At 36.2% G+C, this 22,390-nt stretch overlaps 1 protein-coding gene across 1 annotated transcript in view; it reads left to right on the plus strand.

Moving 5' to 3' along the window:
- The first annotated feature begins 493 nt into the window (after nt 1-493).
- LOC108736004 (potassium voltage-gated channel protein Shaw-like) overlaps nt 494-22,390 on the plus strand; it is a 184,865-nt gene continuing 162,968 nt past the window's right edge. The window contains exon 1 of the mRNA XM_018468264.2: nt 494-711. The gene's annotated coding sequence lies outside the window, so the exon portion shown is untranslated. The remainder of the gene's footprint in view (nt 712-22,390) is intronic.

Raw genomic sequence — 22,390 nt, forward strand, 5'->3', positions numbered from 1 at the left:
CGAATCAAATTAAGAAATAAAAAAGAATATTCAGTTCTTTATCAATTTACCTATCTATCAAATTGCATCGAATATTTTATACATTTCCACCTACCTACACACAATCAAACAAATACAAAGATCAAAATCAAACTCACCATATAGTTATTCATTTCTTTCAAAGAGTACCATCACCTCACATTGCGTCAATTAATGCAATCAAAACTAGCAATTAACGTGGCGAATTAAATAAACGAAAGTCAATTTAACCCCGATTATCACACCGAACACGAACACACGATAGAATACTGCAAATGTGATTCATTTGAACACATTTAAAAAGAGAAAGGAATTTATCCGATTGCGAAACGAACTGCCATTTTTTGCCCCTTTCCAAAGAAACGAAGAAGATCGAGTAACAAGATCGGGCATGTTTACGTACTTAAAATGCTTGTAACGCCTGCGTGATCTTGTAATAATTGGTGCCGAATAGATTTGATATTAATTTACCATTATTCATACTTCTTGGGGATAACGGGCTACAAAACGCGACTCATTCGTGCGGTAAGTGAGGTTAACGTTTAATACGCGTGACATTTGTGGTTAATCGAATATTTGAGCTTTGTAAGTGTTCAAATTACGTAAAAAAAAGCAGTGTGAATGACAAGTTTAGTGAAATGGCGACCTGCTCGGGCGACAACGAATGGTTGTTCCTTCATTATGGATATAAAGGTATTGTACCTACTTATTATTACTATAATTATTACTGATTTGGTACCAATGGCAGGAATTTGAAATTTGATGCAGTTCCTTGAAATATTTAATGACTGATTAACTTATGATATTATTACTTTGACAAAGTCTTGCACCAAAAGGCAAAACGTCGCTCTCTGTATCCTGATTTTGATTTTGTCACTAAATTTTTTAATTTAAGGGAAAGAAATTAAAACTGTTTTCTGTGAAAGTTTAAAAACCTGACGCATTTGCTTTAATGAAAATTAATTAAGAGTTGGTATGATAATAAAATAGGACCGTTTTACTCCAAAAATCCTTGTTATTGTGTAGAAACATTCCTGTTTCTATGGAAATCGCCACATTTAACCCTCCCTTCCCCTCTTCAATTTTCTACCTCGTTCTAAATCCATGTGAATCCAGACAAGTGGTAAATAGCAGAAAGGGTCCTCGTTAACAGGTCCTTGAACATGGTTTAATTACCCAGATCTCCCCGATCCTGCAGTTAAAAAAGAACATCCACTACTTCTGCAGATAATTTCACGCGCGCTTGTTTCCTTTATAAACCTGGTGGATTTCGCCGGCAAGAAAAGGGAAGCAAGCCAACGAAAATCGAGTAGACTGCATCAACAGGTTTGCGGTGGACTATAAATCTTCGAAGCTTTAGAGACAACTCTTCTGCAATTTAACGGTTCGCTGTTCTGGTATCCGTTCGAGGTGCGCTGACTCGTTGAAATTGGGAAAAATCGTAAAATAAATTACTAACTTATACATCAAGGTCGCTCCTTAGGGAGAATAATTCGGAATATAGGAAGCTATTATTTTATTATATCGTAGGTTATCGATATATCAATCACTAATACATGATATAATAAATCTCTATTGCGAAAACCTTTATTACGAGAAACTTATGCAGTGGATATTACTTTAGCTTTGGCGCTTTGGCGTTTAAATAATCCATATACTAATTTTGTAATTTCGGAACTCACTTGATCATCCTAATTTTGTTTCAATGTCGGAAATTAAAAATTGATTGGTAAATTGCATCGTCCCTTGATACTGTACAAGCTGTGTGCTTATGTTGCAAAATTGGTGTCTACGAAAAACTCTTTTATTTTAATGAAATAATTGGTGTGTTCCGAAATATAACCCAGCATACTGGTCAGTGCTGATGACGTCATGAATCGACGCCATATTGTATTGGTGTGCCACCATACTGTACTGGTGAAACAAGTGTGTCGTAACTGTATATCAAACAGGCGTGTGTTCTTCAGAGTTTGGACAATTTTTTATTGTAATAAACGTTAATAACTTTTGGAGCAAAATTGTTGTAAACAAGCACAAACACTATTCTCAATATGGCGTCAATTAGACGTCAACGCACTGGCCAGTATATTTCGGAACGAATCAACAGTATGGCGTCGATTCACGACGTCATCAGCACTGGCCAGTATACCGGGTTATATTTCGCTTATATACAATATATTGATTATATCCATCCTAAAAGTCCATTCTAAATATTCATCATCATCATAAAATCGTTTGTCCTAAGACTGGTTGGATACGCACCTCCACTCTATTGATGGCATCCCCTGAGGTAGTCCCCACCCGGATATCCGAATGAGGGATTAGTTTACGTCCGGAGTGCTTTATCCTAGAGGATGCCATCATTTAATTGCTATAGTTGTACGTTTTACTCGGGGTTTATAATGTGGTGGTTTCCCGTTGCCTTCCACATCGCAGTATTGTGCATCAGATTGTCATACCGATCCTAGTGATCTCTGCCACTCCGAGTACTGCCCTCTTTCAAGGACTTGTTTTAGTCTGGTTTCTCTTTAAGAATCGCCCCATTATGGTTGAACCTATGGTTCGGCTCCCTAAATCATCGCAACTCTAGTTTGTACAACAGTGTCGTCAAGGTTCAGGTCCCGTCGGATCGGTTTAAATATTGGTAAAAGTATTTTTGAAATTTTAGAGAAGATTTCCATTATTTCTAAGTATACAATCACAAAAATTACCTCTTTATTTCACAATTTTGATTTCTTCGGTCCTACGAATTTGGAGCACCCTATACGGCTATACTTCTATATAAATACAATGAGAACCAGATAAATTTTCAGTAACCATTAAGGTATTTCCAAGGGGCGCTACCTTTTTTTGTGGGTTATTCGCTAATAGCCCTATGCTGCAATTAGATAAAATTGATTATAACACCAACAAACACAGATACAGTTACGTACATACAGTACAAAAAATATGTTTGAGTTGTGCAACAATTTGGCATACTTCATTTGCAGCGATCATACATGACCGTGCAAATCATTGGAGTTCTGCACTGGAATTTGATACACGCGCTGTTTTATACAACCTGGTACAAAGAATAAACACTTAAAAACCCAACGTTTAGAAACCTAAAACGTGTTTAAACACCAAGGTATCATTCTCTGTTAGAGACAGTTGAACTGGTCCTTGTTTCTTATTTTATAGTGCCCTATGACCTCCTGCATACTTGCTACTTATTCCATAAACACCCTGTAGATATAAAGGAAATTCTCAGTGTTAGCTATAGGTTGTAGCAATACGAATCACGCATTTATATTTTCTTTGAAATGTATTCTATGGGACTTACTCAATCCTTATTAATACGAGTATACTCATTTGTATTATACAATGTGCTCCATATATGTATTCAGAATTATTGTTGTATTACCACCATCTTGGATGAAATGTGCTATTTCACATCAAGTCTTAAAATGCAATCTTTTGGCATCTTTGCATATACCTACATTACTGTCATACCTAGAATAACCAATAGTATGATTGATGTATTCCATGAATTTTCTCACTTTATTTGCATCAGAAATATGATGTCGATCGTTATCGATTTTACTGGTAGCCATTACCTATATTCTCCTAAGGTTCAACTGACACTGGAGTGGAGAAAGCTTCTTAAATTCTTGCAGCTATACAAATATGAAAAGTGTTCGAGAGGATGATATTTCGAACACAAAAAATCATTATATTCCTAGACCTTTAGGCATTTATTTTGAAAGGAGAGAATGAAATTTATGTCATTAGAAAAGTCTGCACCTCGATACGTATGTGTATATTACCCTTAAGGCAGGTAGAGGTAGTTTAAAATCTCATGAACTCAAAACCCTTTTTGTCTGTCTGTTTGCCTTTATGTCTGTATCGGTTAATCTTCGAAACGGCTTCGATGGGATTCCTATTTTCAGGTTGATGAAGTCCAACTCCAGAACCAAAACCAATACCTTCTGAACTAGCTCCAAAATAGTACAAATTATTAGGCATTGCGTAGATCGGGAACTGAGTCCAAGTCTGGGCAATTCTAACACATCCCAATACGTACCTATTGTTCTGGTTGTAACAATTTTATGTTTGGGATTATTTTAATGTTCCAAAAGTTGAGGTTAATTGATTAGTATAAAAGGCGTGAAAAGACGTAATAGGTGATTGATTTAAAAGTAAATTGATCAAACTTTCACATAATATATATTTCCAAAAAAAAATTATTTCAATCTTTCCATCACGTGACCTAAACGAGGACGTTTCAAGGACGTAGATTACTAATCCAAAAACTTTCGTTTTCACTGTATCTTCTCTGTGAGGTTACAATAAAAAGAAACACATAGTGCAATCTCTTTCTATTTAAACAAATAATAAGTCACGCGATGGAAAGGATAAAATAATACTACAGTAAATACATTAGCTTATTTTCAAATCCCGCAATATCATTGTCTACTCTACTTCGTATTTCTTTTCTTCTTTAAGGTAATAACATTTTACTTCTTGTCATTTCCTTTTACGGGTGTTTTAATTTAGGATCCGTTTTAATGCCGCCGTCAATCAGAGCACTTTTCTTTTTAGCCGAACTTCGGCAAGCATTTCCTTTATCGAATGAAAAGCGTAGATACATCTTCTATTTCGAGAGCGTTGTTTGCATATTCCCTCTTTATTTCTTCCGCTGCAATATGATGGCGAAACTGCTTGCTTCGTCGTTTATGACATTATTCCATGCCATTATCGTTAATACCACCGTCAACGTTGCCGATGCAAATTCATTGTAAGAAATGGGACACGTTTGATAAATGAATGGACTAAAGTAAACTTTCATCTATCAAAAAAAGGAAACTGGGTTTTTGTGTAAAGTACGAGAACAATAGATGGAAAGAGCTTTTTTTTGACGAAATTAAACTAGGATGTTCTAGCATTCATCTGAATATACCTCAATTTTTGGGTAGATTTTCTGACTGACTGAGACCTTTTTATAACTACAATTCGTTTAGATCATACCCTGTTATTCAATGACTTAAGACATTAAATAAAATAATCCGTGGTGGTCTGTATTCTGTCGAAACTGCCAGACGCGGATCGCCATTTCGATCTTTTGGATCTCATCAGTGCGTCGCAGACAGCTCCGACAGAACACAGACCAATTTTTATCTGCTGTCTTAACAGCGCGTTTTATAATATACCACAAGTGGCACGGTAAACGCCATCTGTGGTACAATGCTACATTTTAGTATTACGTATGGGCCTTGTTGTGCCATTTGTGGTATATTACAAGAGATTAAAAACAGGCGTCGGATATAACTTTTTAAAAATAAAGCCACGTTGGGGGGGGGTGAAATATATTTCATAATCCCTATTCACCTATTCTTTTTAATACCTCTTCATTGCTAACCTTCTCTATCCACGGTATTCTTATAATTCACCTGTAACACCACTTTTCGAACGCTTCTAACATTTTTTTGTCCGCTGCGCCCACCACTCATGTTTCGCACCCGCACAGCACGTATTTAGGACAACGTAGTATTTAATAATTCTTAGCTGCTACCTGTTTTTAAAAAACAGTATGATAACATTCGGTAAACAAAGTGTACGTGCATTTTTCTTTTTAATAAAAACAGAACAAGAAATAAAACAAATTATTTGATAGGAGCGATTCTGAAGTTTTACTAATTGTCGTTTTTCACCTGAAATTGTGTAATTCATTATAAATCATGTTTACTGTTTCTTTCACCTTACTTCAAGGTAATTTACTATAAAGATATACTTCGTTTACTTTCTGTAGCGATGTGACCTTCAGTTTGACCGGCGCAAAGTAGAAAAAAACAGCATTAGGCCAGAAAAGGAAGGAGACATCTCTCGGCCAAACTCTTAACCGGTGAGGAGCGTATAATCCGTACAGTACTGCACGGAAAAATTGACCGTTTTATCCACTACAATTGCATTGCTCAAATGTGCTGTTATTGGAACCATTTACTACTGAAAATATCAACGAGATGTTTATTTATATTTGAAGACATATTAAAGGCTTTAACGCTTGTTTTCGACTCGCACTACTATTCATNGTTATTGGTACCATTTACTACTGAAAATATCAACGAGATGTTTATTTATATTTGAAGACATATTAAAGGCTTTAACGCTTGTTTTCGACTCGCACTACTGTTCATGATTGAACAAAACTTTCGACAGATACTGTATGAAAAAATATGTTTAATGAGCAAGAGTCGAGAGTATAATGACCTTTTTTCTCCCTACCTACGATTTTGCCAGCACGCATCCAAGACATTGGAAGGGGCACATCGCTACAGAAAGTAAATGAAGTATACATATTTTTGAAAATATACGTATGTGAAAGCCCATTTCTCTGCAGTCATTTTCAGAGCTTATAAATTTAAGTGTTTCAAACAATAATTAATTATTGCAGCTTCGCCTCACCTCATCTAACATAACCTGGCCTAATATGCTCATTCACAGCAGAAGTCAGATTCTCATGTTCATACACATCTATTGATAATTATCTAATTGTGTATGTCAAACGATCTGGAAAATTGAATAATTAACTTGCAGTACTGTGATGAAAAATTTTTCGGCAACAAAACCAAACGAAGCCATCATAGAAACAAGCAGAAATGTTTGATCAATAGCTGCGTACATTTATCGCATATTATATACTAAATTATGTACCTACTATACGCTCAGCAAACTAATGTACTAAGTTTATCGGAAATTTAATGTCTTTACGTCATTTTGAATAATTAGTTTGCGATAATTTCAAAAGGTGGAAAGAATCGAGGTCAAACATGACAGGGTAAGTTTATAGAAAGTTACTTTAATAGAAATCAAAGTTTTGGAACATTCAAACCGTTATTATGTTCTATAGAACAGAGATGAAGGAAGTTTTCTACTAGTTTTCATAAATTCGAAAATTATCAACCTCTAAATATGGTATTTAGAATTATTCTTAGTTACTTTGTCTTCCCGTGGCTTTCTATCAATTTTTTTTGATACTTTCCTGCAATTCTAAATCTCTTTTTCTTGCATCAGCTTCAATTACATCATTCTAGTAAATGTTCTTTCATAAAAAAAGAATTTCTCCTTATGTACTGACTCGAGGAAGCTGTTAATTCTAGTAATTCCAGGTTTAAATTAAACACTAATACGAAAAAGTCACAAAACTTTTCATCATGATCATAAGGTTGTCAATCCTAAGACTGGTTGGATACACACCTCTACTCTTTCTTATCCTGAACTAATCTTCCTATTTTCCTAAACTTAGATCATCCCACATCCTTAACTATTTGCGAACAGTAATTTATTCTGGACTGTAGGAGTTATCCAGGTGAAGATATAGATAGCGATCATAACGTGTTAGTTATGAAGACCAATTTTAAATTGAAAATTCTGAAAAAAAGGGAAGGTAGGAGACGTCTTGACTTAGAAAAGCTAAAATGCAATGGAACGCTTAATAGGTTAGGTACAAGGACGGTTGAAATACTAAAGGAGGAGGGAGAAACGAATGAGAGAATGATAGAGACAAAAGGGAACTGCATTAAAACGTGCCTAAAGTCAGCAACTGCAGATATACTAGGTCATAAACAAAATGAAAGTAGGAAACCCTCGATAACAAATGAGATTGTAGGATTAACAGAGGAACGACGGAAATACAAAAACAGGACAGACGAAGAAGGGCAAAAAAGATATAAGGCTATAAAGTGGGAAATAATTGGAAAGTATAGGGCAGTTAAGAAACAGTGGATTGATATGAGGTGTAAAGTAGAACAAAAGTTTGAAGTAGGTAAAACCGATGAGGCTTGTAGTATAATTAAGATGAATTTTAGAGATATAGGGTACAGTAGTAGTTATATAAGAAGATATAAGAGGCAGGGGTCATTTTGATAGAAATTGAGGAAAAGGCAGATAGGTGGAAAGAATATTTAGGGAACCTATACGCAGACCATGAGCTGGGAGATAAATTGGAGAAGGAAGATAGTATGGAGATAGATGAGCTAGGTTATTCCATAATGAGAGAAGAGTTCGATGTAGTATTAAAAAATTTAAAGAATAATAAGGCGCCAGGTATAGATGGAATACATGGGGAAATTCTAAAACATGCAGAACAAGAGGTTAGAGATCGTATGTTTAAGCTAGTTAGTCACATTTACGAGACGGGGAAAGTTCCAGAGGAATATAAACGGAACTTGGTAGTAACCATACCTAAAAAGAGAGGCGCGGATAGGTGCGAGACATTTTATAACTTCTCATGCGTCAAAACTCTTAACCAGAATTGTACAGAGGAGAACGAAAAGAAGGGCAGGAGAACTATTAGGGGTAGACCAATTTGGGTTTAAAAGAAATAGAGGAACGCGGGAGGTTATTCTAGCTTTACGGTATCAATAGAGAAAACGATAGAAAAAGGGTGTGCTGTCCTCTATTTTATGGTATCACGGTGTCTTTCATCCTGACCTATCTGACTTCCTAGACATCGAAAATCAGCCACTTTTTCTAAGTTTTCGTCTTTTATTTATTTTCATATAGTATTGTTTTATCAATACCGCTTCCATTTTATTTAAGGCTATCTCTGCCAAAACTTTTATTGTAGATTGTGAATTACAATAAAAGTTCTGTAACTTTTTAGTGTTTGTGTTTAATCTTACTTATGACACTGGTTTTTCTTCAATATTTACTATTCCACACTAATTTTGTTTTCTATTTTTAAACATACTTTGAGCAATTCATTATTTCTATAATTGATTATTTTGTCGTCACCTTTCGTTGTTCAGATTTTATTAAAGGATATTATTACAATTAAGGCCAATTTGTAATCAAACTGGAGTTATAATTCGTTGTCGCTTTTGTAATACGCAAATGGAGGCTTTTGTTTTATAAAACGAGTACCTCCAGCAACAGCTTTAGTAACATAATGAATTAGTTCCGCAGTTCACAACAATCGAGCTGAACATATTTCTACTGACTGTAGGCTTCTGCAAGCCATTTATCGGCTCTTATAAAAGGCTAATGGAGTGTTAATTGGGAGCTCCACCCCAACTGCTAGTTCTGACCAATTTTCCACCTTAATAATCGCTTGTTTACAAAGCCTATCTGGAAGATCAATAATGGCTTCGGCGATGAGATAAAGCGGAGAACATTCGGAAACTGAATAATTTATTCCATCCGGATGAAAACCAATGTTGTAACATGAATAATAAATTAATATTTTACCCCGTTCTAAAGCAAGTTAGGACAATTCGAATTTATGTTGAGAGATTATCCCTATAAATTGTAACATTGAGAAGAAAATTCAGCGTTTTATAATTTTTCAACAAAATGTTTTATTTCGAGGAATTTTTGGTAAAAAAAAATACTAATAGAGAAATAATTCCGAAGATTGGTATGCATGTACATCCTGAGTCAATCTTAGGAATTTCCCAAATACTGAAATATCCCGTTCAATCCTAAGACTGATTGAACACGCACCTCCACTTTTTCCTATACTGCGCTAATATTTGCATTTCCCTAAAGCTAGAACAACCGATATCCTTAACTATTTGCCAACAATAATCTAATCGCGGTCTACCTCTACCCCTCCTAACTTCTGTTTCTGTATCCAACTAGACCTTCATGTCTGAGAAGGTGTCCTACTAACCTATTTCTTATCGACTTCCATAGAGTCCTCTGTTCTCTTACTCTTCATTTCTAACCTTTTCTACCCACGGTATCCTCTTCATTCGCCTGTAACATCACATTTCGAACTCTTCTAACCTTTTCTTTTCCGCCGCGCCCACTGTCTATGTTTCGCATCCGTACAGCGCCGTGCTCCAAACATACACCTTTAACAACCTTTTTCGAATTTCTAAATTAACAGTTCGCCAGGATAGAAGTGACTTCTTTTTATTGAAGGCGACTTAACCCTGCGCTATCCTCTGCTTTATATCCCTACTACTCCTTCCACCCTGACTTATCTGATTTCCTAGATACCTAAAATCAGCCACTTCTTCTAATTTTTAGTCTCCTATCTTTATATTCAATCTTTCCCTACTTTTCCTTCCCTTGCATATCAGTATTTTTGTTTTACTTTTATTTATTTTTTTAACAGTACTGTTTTGTCGATACCGCTTCCATTTTATTTAAAGCTATCTCCTCCTTGCTAGATGCTAATACTGCTATATCATTATTAGTAAATTATTTTATATTGGTTTGACGATTCTGCAATCTACAGTCTTAGGTGCATATCGTGGGGTTGTTGCTGTTACCTCCTCGTGGCTTAGTTGTAGAGTACAACCGCGTAAAACCAGGGGTCCGGGCTCGTTTCCCGAGGGAATAACAGCGGCAACAATTTTTCTTGTTTCATTTGAGGTTATCGGTAGTGAGTAAAGTTAAACTTAAATTTAACTCTACAAAAATTGAAAGTCTAATCGTCCTTGTCCTTTTTAAACAATAACATTAGTCGGGTTGCATCTCAATTACCCATTCACTACCGCTTACCTTAAATGCCCAAAAGAGCTAAAGGGCTGACCGAAGCAATTCATTATAAAGGGGAGACATATATCCCTACGTCCGTGCTTTTATTGTTTTTTTTTGTGTTTTTGTTCGCAACATTTCAAATACAGTAAATAAGGCTAGTGTTGAATAAGCAAATCCGTGAGCGAAGGTGGCTAAGCGCCACTGTTATACGAAATTGTCTGCATAATGCAGAGTGGGACGTCGGCCAAATACAAGATACATGCGAAATATCCGAAGCATAAATCTCACGATCAGGATGTACAATTGTGTATGTTTGAAATTATATATATATATATATATATTTATGTATGTATATATGCGTGATGACATTCTGATAAAAGCTGACTTTAATGGATCAAAGGAAGAAGCTGCACCATGAAGGTGATGCCGCATGTTTTCTCTTTCCGAGTTCGCATTTGTAATCGTATGACTGCGTATCGTTTCCTATTTATGTATGTTACATTTACTGTACACATAGAAGGTGTAGCTACATGTTTGCTGGCACCTACTAATTTAGCAATGTTTGAAGACTTAAATTTGTACTTACGCTACGAGATGTGGCTCTTTTGATACACCGCGTTTGACGGTTGGCTGTCCTAGTAATATTAAACTTGATAGAGTCCGTTCACTTGGAGAAAGGTACACAATGGCAGATCGACGTGCACTGGTTGTGGTCTTAATCCTTAATGGACATAGCTGTTACAAGTCAGAGGCTTATGGTTGGACTTTGATCAGAAACATCTGACGGTAAACGACCGGTCATATTCCGGAAACCCGTCTACGACTGATATTCGTTTGTGCACATCGTCCACGTTGTACCTTTCTCTAAGTGAACGGACAACACCAGCTACTATCAAGCGACAAAAATTAACTAGTGTCCGAACGAAAGTTCGGTTTCGGTTTCGGTCGAGTTTCGGCAAAAAAACGAGTTTCGATTTAGTTTCGGTTTCGGCGACAAACCTGCCGAAACTACGACCGAAACCGAAACTGTGTTCGGGAGTTCTCGCGCTCTGCTCGGTCATGTTCGGCGCGTTCAACATGACGAATTAAGTTTAGAAGAAGTTAATTTGTTCTTAATTAAGATAAAAGTGATTTATTTTATTTTGTTTATTACTTAAATATTAAGTTCCTATACCTATTGTGATATTAGGTAACAATAACAAAAGTAATTTTATGTTTAATATTATATAAAAAAAAGCATGAATAATCTTCAAAAGAAAAATGAGTCTAGTCTACTATACTTACTCAAATAAACATCTCACCTATTTTAAGTATTTTTAAGGCGCAATTAAAGTATTTCCTTAAATGAGGGGTTGTTATGTTGATTTTGATTTGATTATCAATAAGTGAAAATGTCAAAGACTGCAGAGCTATGTGATTTAAAGATAAAAAAATAAAACTGACTGATTATAATAACGTTTTCTTTATTTTTCTCTCAAAACATGATCCTTATAAGAAAGTTTCGGTTTCGGTTTCGGTTTCGGCCGAAACTGAGACCGTAGCCGAAATTCGGTTTCGGTCGTAAAAACCAGTTTAAATTAACTGTTGATGACTTTAGTTTAATATACTGCAGTCTCTCTTTTTTCAAATCAACCACAAAGTAATTAATTTTACTAAAAGATACTAAGGAAACGTACGGATACTACTCGATCCACTTTTTCACAATTTTTCCTCCTACGCCTCGGTGTCCACCCTTAGTATATGCTAAGACTACCCTTCTTCCTCTAGTTTTCACGTAGTAATTTAAAAAAAAATTGTAAACAGAAATCTTTGATTATAAATAGAAATTCCCTAGAGAATATTGACTAGGTGACGAAAACCTAAGCCCACTTTTTCTTTTTTTTTTTTGTTTTCGTGGAAGAGGGGAAATCTTCAGAAGACACCCAGCCGTCCGTACGACTGCGTAGGAACTCCACTCTCCACTGCGACCATACGTGGTATTTTTAAAGAACCAACCCCCACCGATTGGGTCACGTAGTATGGGCACGCTCCCTTACTACAGGTATTGACTCAGAGCTCGACATTGAAACCACAGATTATAGCAGCAGCAAGAAGCCGGATCCGTTAATAAATCACTATCGACATAACATTTTGATGGTAGTCATGACAAATGTGCATTCCGGTTCTCCCTGGGGATGATGATTATCACTGACGTGACGTGTCAATGTAACGGGTTCGTGCCTGTCGCCCAATTCGCTGTTGTTTTCAGTTATTGACAATCCGTTATTGACGGCGAACAAAGCAAAGTGTGCCGTGTAGTGAATGCATTTCACTTGATTGCCCATATTGTTCGGCACAATTTGATATTAGATAGGTACGGTGAAATTAACGTCAATTTTAGAGGGTTATTTCAGTTATAATTCATTTCAGCAACGCAAAAAGCAATTTTAAAATAATAATAGGATGCAGAACACTGTTTTCTTTCCCTTCGTCGCTTCTTTGTAGTTGTTTTTATCACTTTTATTCGATCGTTTTGCGTCCTTTTTATGTACTTACCTAATCTGCTTTTATCCCTTATGTTTACTATGGTTTCATCACGATTATATATTAAGTTCTTATCACAATTTTGCTACACGCAGAGCCACCCCAACTACAGGGCTATATGGGTTATAGTCCTGGAGCATCATCCTATCATGGTGAAAGTTTTGTTTACACTCAAATTAGTTTGGCGGCTGGTTTGTACAAAGAAATTACTCCAGTCAGTTTGGGAAGGCGAAGCAGCCATTAAATAATTAATTGGATTGACAAGAATCAGTATATGTATAATACGTTAAACGTGGTAGTAAAGTACGTAAAGTATCGGTGAGTGTGAGTGAGTATACTTGATACTACTTGAGACCTTCCGCCATACCTTCCAGCTTAGTCTCCCAGCATTAATAGTTGGTGGGAATGAAGCACCCAAAAGTTTTTTTACTCTGATATCTCAAAAAGAAGTGTAACTTCAAAAATGCCCTTATCCATCTGTTAGGTATAGGGGATAGTCGGGTAAATTATAAAGAGTGTGCTATTGTGTTTGTACAATCACAATTTTATTATTGTTAATAGCTAAATTTCCCTCGGCTGCATTCTTGTAGGTCCAATGACCGCCTACCTGGGGGTAGGATAATATTATGTTTTTACATTATTGTTAGATATAGTAGGTTCATAGATTTTATAAAACTTTAAAGCAGTGCTATTATAGACTCGCTGGAGAAAACATCGTCTCCATAAGACAATCACGATTATCATAATTCATTCCTATTGATTTTTATCATCATTTTTAATTAATCGGTATTTGTAATTTTAAAGTTAGTTTAAAGTGGATTATATTTAAGTTAAATTAAATATAGTTATTTCTACAATCACTACAACTACGTGTCTTATTTCATGTGGTACTTAGTACACCCCGTTGATAATAGTTTATATAAAAAACTTAATCAACGATAAAACACTATCAACTAGAACAAATAAACAAAACTATTCTACGAGGTCCTCTTCTTGCTAACTCAGAGCCGGGCAAACTCGGATCTTTTGCATCCCGAGTGATCCTCAAAGTTAACCCAGTAGCTCCTCATTGATCCTGCGAGTGTGAGTGAGATGATTCTTTCCTTTTCTTATCCCTTCCATTTCGTAGGTGAGTCCCCTCTTCCATAGCCAAACCCAATAGTTTTGCGAACGTAGTAACGAAAATTTTCGTAGGTATTATTTAAGTTGCGAGAGTGGCTTCGCTCGTCTACGGGATGAAGGGGCTTGATATGGGAGTGGAAGGGAGAAGAAAAAGACAAAAGAAAATTATTCATTACTGCTTACTCTCTCGTACTCATTGAAGGGTATGGAGTGACTCAAACTAACCTCATGTAGCGGCTCCTGCGAAGTTAAAGTTTGCCCAGCTCTGTGCTAACTTACCTACTATGTGAGATAAGAACCCGTAGCAGTCAATGTTTACACGTAGGTAATGATTAATTGTTAGTTAATTGACGATACATAGCGTTAAGTCTTCAACTGTTATCTAACTTTTTATCTCGTAGGTAGAACTAAAATATGATCGTTTATCGATCAAAATTCTTCAACGTATTTTACTGAAGTTTCGTTTAGAGCTAATCGAGAACTTCCTTCAGTATAATCGATCAGATTGGGGTCAGGAAATTGCTTTTGCTAATGTCTAACCCACTAACTTTTGGGTCCAGAGTATTGGAAAACGGGAGAATCGTGAAAGAACGCTCTGTTATCGTAACTTGAACGGCAATGTAACTTAACAACAACGTATTATTAACAACATTGGAAAATATAGCTTCAGTGGAACGCGAATTTAATCAGTTGAAATTCGCTTCATTCTCGAAACAGCGAAATAGCTTATTATGAAACCTTGAATTTATCGTTTGTTTTTGTGGAATTCCATCGCCTAGTTACATAATTTTATCTTTTAAATAAATTACCAATTCAAAATTTTACCTTTATGGGTGTTGCAATAAATAATCAATAGCATGAGGGTGAATTTTTAACAGATTTTAAGACACACTTCCAGAATTATTTTGCTGGCGTTTCAGCAGCCGCAATGGGTTTCTTCAGAACTTATAAGTAAATAAAACCTGATACGTTCTTTTGGGTTTTTGGTCCCATGTCAATATTTTTAAATCCACGTTTTGTCAGTTGTTATAATTGGTACCACTGAAATTATGATGACATCATCATCATAAGGTCGTTAGTTCAAAGACTGGTTGGACACGTACCTCCACCCTTTCCTATACTGAGCTAATCTTCGCATTTCCCTAAAACTAGAACAGCCCACATCCTTAACTATTTGCGAAGATTAATCTAATCTAGGTCTACCTCTACCCTTCCTAACTCCTGTTTCTGCCTCTAATATGTCTCTGACTAGACACTCATGTCTGAGAAGGAATCCTACCAACCTATCTCGCCTATTTTTTATTGACTTTCATGGAGTCCTCTGTTCTCCTATTCTTTCTAATATTTCGTCATTTATAACCTTTTCTACCCACGTTATCCTCATAATTCGCCTATAACACCACACTTCAAAAGCTTCTAAAAATTTGCTATCACTGAAGAGGGTTGTAAGAAAGTTACAGATATTAGGCATAGTATACGGTGATACATAATCAGTCAGAAATTCACTCTTATAATTTAAATGGTGGAGACGACAATGATAAATAAACAGTTTTATCTGGTGTCAAGGGCACATATCCGTTAGAGCGGGCCCCATTTATTGGGATTGACACTTTTGTCTTCGATTATTCAGGAGCAACCAAACAAAAACTTCTTCAGTTAATACATTAAACACTAAAAAGGAATTTAGTGATAAATTAACAAACATAAATTGAGAAGAAAACAATGTACAGCATTGACTGAATGGACTGCGCATTTTCCATCTAGTTATAAAATAGATACACAATATAAAGATTCTTACAGTAGGTTCACTCCTTTGTTCTGCCACATACCAGGACTGTTCAATGGCTTTATCGAAGTGTTTAGATACAAAATGTATTTATACTGTGACTTCGCGATGACACTGTACAAGCCATGGCTTGCTTAGCAGAGAACTCGTTGATAAAGTGGTGACTCGTCGGCAGGAGAGGGATGTATAGGCGTAGCTGGAGAGCGAACCTACTGTATAGATCTTTATACTGTGGTAGAAACGTGTGAGAAAAACAAAGCAGTCGTGCGGTCAGTATTTCTTTTTCTTAGAATTTTGATTGGTCTATGTCCTAGTCGGCGAAACTAAGACATCCTAGACTAGAGACTACAATGTATTGAACGAAAACAGATGTAGAAACGAACGATAACTGTCTTTCTTCCTCCGTAACTAAATCCCCTCTGTAAGAAAGCCTTCTGGCTATAGTTATGGAGAAAGAAAAACATTACTAGTGAAACTAGTTCGTTCGTGAACTACATAAGCCTATATCTGGGTAACAGCTGAGAGACCATCGATACCAGTGGGCCATTGCCGTTTGTTGAAAATTATGACGACCAGACGTTTTGTGTTTATCCGACATTTGTTAACTGATGTGAAAAATACAGCTTTTCAGTGTGTTAGTGCCACCAGCTCCTAATGCTGGTAGCGGGCAGTCCCTACAAACTGCGGCGGAAATCCCTCTTCAACATTCTTTAGGAGTAATGGGATTGGATGGGTGGTGGTTGAGATGAGGAAGATGAGACGGACGAAATATATCTGTAACATATTATTGCCTCATCATTTGCCAAAGAAATCACAGAAAAACTTGAACTAGGGTAGATGACTGGGAATCGAACCGGCGTCCTCCCTCTTACTGAATAATGATCTAACCCTCAAAGTCATACCGCTTGATAGGTGACGTGTAGCGGAATTGTTCGTATAGAGTACTACTTCATTGAGCTTGCGCATTTTTCTGAATTTGGACAGAAGTAACCTAAATTAAAAGACGATGGACCTTTTTGAATATTTTCTGTAATCATATAGCAGAACCCATGTTATGTACAATGACATTACAAACGCAAATCTTTGGTTAAAGCGCTCCTAGTATTGGTTATAAGCAATTTCGAAAATAGAATATGATGTAAACGTGTTTGTGCCGCATTTGAACACGAGCATGTGGAAAGATAATTTATAGTAACATGTATACATCAGCGACACCATGTCGAGTTTATGAATAATTAATGCATCCTATTAATATATTGTTTGTGGAAATTGAATTGAATTTAAATTTATGCAAGCAATAACTGCAATGTTGCGTCTGTAATAACTCCGCTAAATAATTTCAAAATAATTTTATAACGGGCATGTGCGCAAACAGATTGCTTTTGTTAATCTAACCGCAATCCCATTAAAGCATATTTCCTGTCGTAGGTAGTTATACACATACTCTAATGTTCGTGGGTTTAACAAAATTAACTTCTAAGGCTGATAACGACAAAAACTATTTATTTACACTAATTATTAAAGAACTTAAAAACACTATTAAATTATTACTAAACTTTGGTTGTGAATTATTCCATTTATTTACACTACTGTTGATATATCACTATTCACTGCGCTATTTATTTCACTGCTATCACTGTTAATTTATTTCTGGATTCACTTCCGCAACGGTCAATTTATTTCTACTTTTTTCTCGGCGATCGTCCCTTCTTTTAAATACTCTTTTGTTTACCTCCGGGAGCCTTCTCGAAACATCCGGATTAGTTTATTTTTTCCTTGAACTGTTTAACTGCTTTCCCAGAACGCAGGTACGACACACACATTTACAAATACGGTGCACATAAAGAAAGGCGCCCGCGGCTAGTCGGCGAATCGATAAGCCGTTCAAACACACGTGTGCCCGATCGTACACAAACACACTCGTGCTCGCTACAATACGTATGTGTGTGTATGCAGTCGCTTATCAAAAGTTTTTGCCCACTATAAAAGGCACTTTTCTTGAACCCAACAGTGACACTACCCACACAATTAGGTGCTGCATAATTCACATTGCTGGCATCTTTCCAATAGAAGCACCTAGTCTGCCAAATATTCTCGCAAAGAATGAAAATTGAAGTCGAAAAGTCATGTTACATTTTTTGATGCTACACGTAGTTTTTATACAATTTGGATTAAAAAGTCTCTTCATCATTACCGAGAGATTCCCAAGATGATGCATTTTAATGCGATTATGGAAATAATACTGTAAACACGTAGGCCTACGGTGGAGGATCGATAGGGCGATCCCTTTTTACAATTTTGATCCTAATAGTCGCAGAACCATAAATTATAACAAGTGCTAAGTGCTATAAAAAACACATACACATATACCAATATCTGATCCGACGAGACTTGAACCTTGAAACTCTTGTACAAACTAGAGTGGGTGGATCGGCTGCGAGTTTCTATGATTTAGGGAGCCGGACCATAGGTTCAACCATAATAGGGGGGGGGGGAGTTCTTAAAGAGAAACCAGACTAAGACAAGTCCCTGAAAGAAGGCAGCAGCTCTTTCAGTACTCAGGGTGGCAGAGATCATGAGGATCGGTATAGCACAATACTGCGATGTGAAAAACAACGGGAAACCACCACATTATGATATCCCAAGTAAAACTCATCGAAACTAAATGATGGCGTCCTCTGGGGTAAAGCACTCCGGACGTAAACTAGTCCCCCATTCGGATGTCCGGGCGGGGACTACCTCGGGGGATGCCATCAATAAGCGTAGTAGGGGTAGGTGCGATATTTCACGAGTCGGAGCGTAGAATGTTAAGACAATGAGGCAATTAGCGAAATTGGAAAATTAGAATTAGATATCGTAGGTAATAGTGAAGTCCGTTAGCCTGAAGCTGAAGACTTCTGGTGTGGAGACTTTAGAATAATTCTGTTAGGATATGGGTTGTTTTAGTTTTAGAGAAATGCAAAGATTATATTAAGATAGGAAAGAGTGGAGGTGCCTGTCCAACCAGTCTTAGGACTGACGACCTTATGATGATGATGATGATAATACACACATATACGGCTGTGATAAAAGAAAAGTAGGGAAAAGTCCTGGAATAATTTCGGAATTAATATCAACAATATTCTACGATATGACTGTACTTACAAATTAGGTTTTTAACATCCGATCCAGGACAGTCGATAAAAAACAGGTGTTTTAAATGTGCAAAAACGAGAAGTCCAGAAGGTGAAATATATTAATGAAAGAAGTTTTTGTAAGTCTAGTAAATTAACCCCAATGTAAGGGACGTAGGTGACAGTAAAATTGATTTTGGTAAAAGTTGAATGTTTTCTATGTCATGTTCTGAGTCATGTACTTAGGTACATCATAGACTCGATTTAATTACTCCCTAATTGCTGTTGTTAGTGTGCTAACTGTGCTTGTTTTAAGATTGATTAACACGGTTTAACCACAGTTTGCATTCATGATGAATATCCTCTGCATCTCTGGAATGCTTTTAGTGTACCAACAAAACAACGACAAGTGCTCAAAAAAAACCTCTTGTTGGGTTATTACTGTTTTGATTAATTAACCATTTGTGTCGTGAAATAAGCACAATATTATCTATAGAGTAATGGAAATTAGATAAAGCGTATTATCTTTCAGAACCTAATATCCCTTACAAATATAACATATCTACATTATACTCCTAACTCCTCTTTTAAACAGAAACAAGAATTTCGTTAATGTGAATAAAATCTTTTGAAATTAAGCGCAATATAAAAAGATTCGGGAATCGACGGAACCTTATTAATTGTTTTGTTCGAAAGTATCTACCCATTTGTTAATTTACCCTTTCATTTCATACAGTAATGCTCACAGAAGTTATAAATTGCACTTCCTGAAATTTGAGGTTAAGTTATTTCGAAATCATGACGAGATTAGGGGAAATTCTGAGGTTATGTTTGGGCTAAACATCGCAAATTATGTCAAGAATGACTATTCTTATGTTTGTTGTTTTTTTATTTGTTGACTTATATGATAGTACCTTACACTTTTCATTAATAATTCGATATTGCCTCTTCGGAGACGTTAATGTAATATTGGAGTAGTGTCGCTCCACGTCTACTCTGACGTCACGGCTATCAGCCATCTTCAACTATTTTCCAAGGCTTCAGCGCTTACTCCTCTACTTCTGCGCATGTCCCTTGAGCAACCGAAGGAGTGAAATTGAAAAAAAAAAGGACGAAAAGGAACTTTCATAAGAAAGTGCATGAGATTTTGAGGCCGAACTGTCATCTACCAACGCTCTTCACAAAATTATGCAGTTTCGTTCGTGCAACATAAAAGTAATTTCTGCGTTCGGTAAACATTTTGCCTTACCTGTACATGTGTAGGTACGTATGAAAAAACTAAATGGATGTTTACATTGTCGTCATGGTTGGCTCTCAGTGATATAACCTGCGATTAATTATGAATGGTGTATTTAAAGACGTAGTATTTGTACGTACCTCCCCATTTCTTTTGAACTTCGTCATTGAAAAACCTAATGCCACATCTCTACGTACCTGCAAAAATGTAAAGGTTCGCGTCTTAGTAGGTCAACTCAGACTTTTGTACGTAAATGAAAATCAAAAGGAAGAATGTTCACGTGTAAAAGTGTTAAACTACGAGAAAAAAGAACTCGTTGCCTCTAGTTGCTTACTTTTACTTAAAAATTCTCTCTTTTAGATGGATGTATTAAAGACACTGAAAGACATCATTTACCACAACGCAAAGGTTGTTTACAGTTTCCGTATTTTGTACTTTCTTACAATTAGCAAATGGAAATCGCCTTTAAATATCTTGCTATTAACCGACTTAAATGCTGCAATCCAAAGCTATTACTGAACTAATGATTCTCTTAGTAGGTAAATGAACCAAACAATCCACTTACTTAATTACGATTTGGTCCTGCAAAGTGGTATTTGAAAGCAACAAGAATCAAGCAGCATTTCATTGTATGGAAGTGTTACATGTAATATGAAATAACCACCTAAAAAGATTCGAAATATGACATGTAACTTATAAAATGAAAATAAAATATTTTAAAATCCGGCTCGAAGGACCAAATATTAATTATTACAAACAGCAAATTTATACATATATATTTTCTTTAATTATTAAGTCTCGCATTACTAAGTAACTGTCTATTATTTACAAGATGACAACCTTACAATAAATGAAGAGTATATTTAATGTTGGAGGTACAAAAAGAAATTCAAAATTTTGGTTGCATAGTTGTATATCTACTGCTGCTTACGCAAAACAAAACATGCTCTTATCTGACAAACATGGTCATTATGTTTTGTTTGCGTCCTTTAATAATTTCGTGACAGTAACGAATGACTAAATGGCGTGGACATTCGGAGTATACCTACTGCATATATAGCTACATATATATTCTACATGCTCGTGTCAGATTGATGTTTATTTACTAACACTTGAAATAATTTTAATGCACTAAAATATAACGAGAATAATGGTCTCAATAAATCATTCTTAGGTTACTTATCTGATTGTTATTGCCCTTTAATCTGACTGTCCAAATAAATAATAGTCCTTTTCTAATGAGGATATCGGCTTGCCAAACTGAGCACACACGGCAGAGTATCTACTAGGACTGTAAGGGATATATACATCCGCATCCGCATCCGCAACTAATTCGCATGAATTTTAATATCCCCCGCCGCGTCAGCATTCACGAAGTTACATTATTTAAAAACTGCATCCTCATCCGGATTCGCACATTCTGATGAGGGTACTCCGCCCCACTGAGACCCCCTTCATCTGTTGTTCATTAATCATAAAGTTCTCCTCTACTGCTGGGGCCCGCGATATCTCATCCGTAGCATATCAGTAAAAAATAGATGAAGGGGGCCTCAGGGGTGCAGAGCGCCAGCAGAATGAGCGGGGCAAAGCCCTGGCTCACGATGACAGCTATCAAAAATGGTTGACGGCAGTGATTTCAGAGTAGGAGCTGTTTTCAAAGAAAATCGAAATGTCCGCATTCACATCTGCATCTATTTCCATACTCATCCGCATCCACAAACCTAAAATTTAATGATTCGCATCCTTATCTGCATCCGCAAACTTAACCTCACTAAAGATTGCATCGTTAATCAAATACAACAAAAAGTTCTTGGTGGCCTCATCAGCACGTAAAAGACAGCTAATAGTTACACCATGGTTTCAATTGGATCAGTCGATATCTTTATTTAAAATTTAAAAATCTACAATAAGTAGCAATTTTCTGTAAATGGCGTTCCCCAAGCTATCTTTCGGTTTTAAAAATGAAATTAGATGTCCAGGCTATGCCATAGGTATATTGTTTCCCATTTCGAATGTTTTTATGCGTTTTGAAACAGGAACTACGATAGCGATCGTTATAAATCTTGAGTCAGAAATTATAAATCGGCTGAATGGGCTTTTTTGCTTGCAGAGGCCATTGGTATA

This window comes from Agrilus planipennis, unplaced genomic scaffold, assembly GCF_000699045.2.
Source record: "Agrilus planipennis isolate EAB-ADULT unplaced genomic scaffold, Apla_2.0 scaffold5, whole genome shotgun sequence".
NCBI classification, from domain to species: Eukaryota; Metazoa; Arthropoda; class Insecta; order Coleoptera; family Buprestidae; genus Agrilus; species Agrilus planipennis.